General features: G+C 40.8%; 1 pseudogene; it reads left to right on the top strand.

Moving 5' to 3' along the window:
* Positions 1-393, top strand: LOC108301286 (annotated as a pseudogene).
* The last annotated feature ends 4,138 nt before the right edge of the window (positions 394-4,531 follow it).

Here is a 4,531-nt window from a genome sequence, read left to right as displayed (position 1 = left end):
ATGGCTGAGGGAGGCATTGCTGCTGAGGGTGTTATGGACGTTAATACTGCTTTACAAGAGGTGCTGAAGACCTCCCTCGTCCACGAGGGCCTAGCACGTGGAAGTCGCGAAGTTGCCAAAGCCTTAGACAAGCGCCAAGCCCATCTTTGTGCACTTGCATCCAACTGTGATGAGCCTATATATGTCAAGTTGGTGGAGGCCCTTTGTGCTAAACACCAAATCAACCTAATTACGGTTGATGACAACAAGAAACTAGAGGAATGGGTTGGCCTCTGTAAAACCGACAGAGGGAAAATCTGTAAAGTGGTGGTTGCAGTTGTGTGGTAGTTAAGGATTAGGCAAGGAGTCTCAGGCCACGATGTCATCGAAGAGTCCTTCAAATGCAAGAAATGAAGAAATCAATCTTTGGCACCCAAAATAATAATAATAAAATAAAACAGAACATTGGAAATCTCAGTTTTCTATCTTTTGATAATTTGGTTGTAGTAATTTGCTAGGGCTGCCATAACAAAGTAACACAGACTGGGTGACTTAAACAACAGAAACTTATTTTGTCACAGTTCTGGAAGCTGGAAGTCCAAGATCAAGGTTGGTTTCTCCTGAGACCTCTCCTGGGTTTGTAGATGGCTGCCTGCTCCCTGTGTCTTCACAAGGTCTTCCCTCTGTGTGTGTCTGTATCCAGATTTCCACTTCTTATAAGGACACCAGTCCGATTGAATTAGGGAGCACCCTAATGGACTCATTTTAAGTTGGTCACTTCTTTAAAGACCCTATCCCCAAATACAGTCACATTCTGAAGTACTGCAGGTTAGGACTTCAGTATTTAAATTTTGTGTTGGGGGACACAGTTGAGATCATAAGGGTCTTATGGAGGAGAACTGAGGCACTCCAACTGGCAGCCGTACCCACGGCCGGACATGTGCATGCTGTCATCGCGTACCTGCTAGCTCAGCCAATGCTGTAACATGAACCAAGGTGAGATAAGCAGAACTGTCCAGTCAATCCATAGAATTGCAAGAAGTAATAAATCACTGCTGTTTTAAGCCGATAGGTTTTGTGGGGTGTTTTGTTATACAGCAATAGAGAATTGAAACAACCCATTTTACATAAATAATAAACTAGGCCCAGGCCCACTACACTACAGTTAGTGATAGGTTACATGTTAAATAGATTGTTTAGTCAGCTATTTCATTATTACCTTTGAAAGGGAAATGAGTACAAATTTATTAATTTTAAATGAATAGATATTATGGCTACTGGTAATGTTTATACAGCACTTGGCCAATTGTTTGAAATAGTCCCTTAATAATTTATAAGTTTTTTTAAATCAAAGAAATATTGAATCATACACTCTCGGGTGTATGATTGGGAACAAGAGGTCCTTTACTCTGTCTCCCTACTTTCAAAGACTAATTCTGTGCCAGCCAGATAAGAATCTTCTAACTCCTCCTCCTCCTCATTATCTCAACCAAAAAGACTTTTAAGGTGTCAATCTGTAAATGGAAATGTACTTGGCACTCTATACGTCTTTAAAGGTTTAATACAACAACACAGAGACAAATCACAGAAACAAAGTCCAAAGAACTGCATACATAAATAATTTAAGAAAAATGCTGCCTACACCTGTAATCCTGTACAGTGGGAGGCCAAGGTGGGCAGATCACAAGGTCAGGAGTTCGAGACCATTGTGGCCAATATGGTGAAACCTGTCTCTACTAAAAAATACAAAAATCAGTCGGATGTGGTGGTGTGTGCCAGTAATCCCAGCTACTCAAGAGGCCAAGGCAGGAGAATCGGTTGAACCTGGGAGGTGGAGGTTGCAGTGAGCTGAGATCATGCCACTGCACTCCAGCCTGGGTGACAGGGTGAGACTCCATCTCAAAGAAAAAAGAAAAAAAAGAAAACTGCTATACATAAAATTACAATAGAAGTTTTTTGTCTCAATTTATCTACGTAAACATTTTCAGCCCATGTAGATAGATAAACATAACTATCCAAGCATAAGCATATATGCAGTAAAATGAAAGATTTGGGGAAACATGATAGCTTTCAAATATGTGAAGGACTTCATATAGAATAAAGATTAGGGCCGGGCGCGGTGGCTCAAGCCTGTAATCCCAGCACTGTGGGAGGCCGAGGCGGGTGGATCACGATGTCAAGAGATCGAGACCATCCTGGTCAACATGGTGAAACCCCGTCTCTACTAAAAATACAAAAATTAGCTGGGCATGGTGGTGCATGCCTGTAATCCCAGCTACTCAGGAGGCTGAGGCAGGAGAATTGCCTGAACCCAGGTGGCGGAGGTTGCGGTGAGCTGAGATTGCGCCATTGCACTCCAGCCTGGGTAACATGAGTGAAACTCTGTCTCAAAAAAAAAAAGATTAGATTTGTTCTGTTTAGTTACATGGTAGAATTAGAACTGGGGTGAAACAGGTGGAAGTTTCAGAGGAACATTTTTCAGTTTATCCTTAGGAAGAATGTTTTAATAATTAGAACCCTTCGAAAGAAATGGATACCCTCACTGGAATTACTGAAGAGTGGATTCCAGGGGATTAGCCTAGATGACCTCTAAGTCTCTTTCCAACTCTATGACACTGAGTCATGTGTCAAAACAAAACATATTTGAGGGATGTAGAGGAAGGTAAGTGAATTTTATAATGAAAGAACTATCACCAGCTGTGGTTGTTTGAGGTCTGTACTGAGTAGAGTCCAAAGAAACTGTTAGGTCTGTATTAATAAGCCTGAGGTTCTCTTATCAAGGAGGCAGGATCTGAATAGAATCCTGAAGGGCATAGTAGAATCCTATAAGGGGAGTCACCCAAGACTTATACCAGGGAGAATTATTGCCAAAGTCATAGCTAAATGGGATACATCTAAGAAATAGGCTAATTGGATAAAGCATGTATGCCTGCCATAGAATGGGTGGAAGTTGGAGGAACAGGAGATGGAAGAACATTAGGCAATTATAATTCAGGCTATCCTGGAAAATAACTTTGAAATGTTAGGTGAAATGTTTATTTTATTTTATTTTATTTTTTTGAGACAGACCTGCTCTGTCGCCCAGACTGGGGTGCAGTAGCGCAGTCTCAGCTCACTGCAACTTCCGCCTCCCGGGCTCAAGTGATTCTCCTGCCTCAGCCTCTTGAATAGCTGGGATTACAGGCGTGCGCCACCATTCCTGGCTAGATTTTGCATTTTTTGTAGAGACGGGGTTTCACCGTACAGGCCTGGCTGGTCTCAAACTTCTGACTTCAAGTGATCTGTCCACCTTGGCCTCCCAAAGTGCTGGGATTACAGATGTGAGCCACCATGCCCGGCCCATTAGGTGAAAATTTTAGACTTAGACTTTGTACATAATGAAGGAGAGGGAAAGTGTGGTCAAAGCAATGAGGAAGCGGTTTCTGTTAGTGAGTTGCTTGGTGCCAAAGATGAGGAATCTCTAGGAAGAAACAGCTAGTTGCAGAAGAAACCAGCACAGAGATGACCTGAGCCTAAGCTAACACTGTGTCTTATATAATGCTGTTATACAGATGAAGAGAAAAGGTCGAGATGAGAGATGTTGTAAAAACTGTAAAAAATATGGCAGTAGCCTAGAAATGCAGACTAGTGAAGTCAGGAATTAGTGAGGCATTACTCACAAGCTCCCTCCTTCTGTAAAGAGTGGTATTGCTCCTATAATACGGATGATGAGGATGAGGTATCTGTGTCTTCAGCGTGCCTTGTTGCTGTTGGTGATGTGTCTGATCTTTTATGTCAGCTCCTGGCCATTGCTCACCTAAGGTTGTCCCTGTGCTATGTGCACCATCCCTGCTACTTTCTTTCCCTGATTTTTCTGCCCCTGCCTGGAGCTCTCAGCTACCCTCAATACAGTATGAGACAGAACAATTTGGGATTATTTTAGATGTTGATTTGTGACAGTAACTGCTGCTAATGATAATGAACCTCAGGTAATTCTCAGGCAAGTCACTTTGGCTTGGTTATATTGAGGTGAAATAGTTTTCTGCACCTAATTAACTAAGTTTCTCTAGTCTATTTCCCCACTCCCCCTATTCTGAAAGTTCTTTTTTTCACTTTGAAAATGAAAGAGTAGAAACATTGACAAGGTAATGCAAGTAAACGAAGTCTCCACTTACATGATATTTGCTTAAGTCTATATAGGATCTTAAGAATCAATGGTAGAGGAAATCTTCATATGTAAAACAAAGGTATTATGTAATAGTTCACGTACACTTAGCTGGTGTTAACCAGGCAGGTATGACGAATAAAGGGATTATATGATTCCACATATTTTTATTGGTTGGCTGGCATTTTTGCTTTTAGTTAAATGAAGGGTGGCAGATAGGGGGTTCGCCTAAATACTTTATAATTTATCCCATGATCTAAGTATATATATATATTATTTGAAAAAGGCTTGTAAAACCTAAAAACATTATGTATTTTTGTATTAATAGTATATACATATATGACACCAGTTATATGCCAAATACGGTTTTAAGTATATATATATATATATTTTTTTTTACTAACTTAA

This window comes from Cebus imitator, unplaced genomic scaffold (assembly GCF_001604975.1).
Source record: "Cebus imitator isolate Cc_AM_T3 unplaced genomic scaffold, Cebus_imitator-1.0 Scaffold33, whole genome shotgun sequence".
In the NCBI taxonomy this organism is placed as follows: domain Eukaryota; kingdom Metazoa; phylum Chordata; class Mammalia; order Primates; family Cebidae; genus Cebus; species Cebus imitator.
This window is presented reverse-complemented; position numbering and strand designations above follow the sequence as displayed.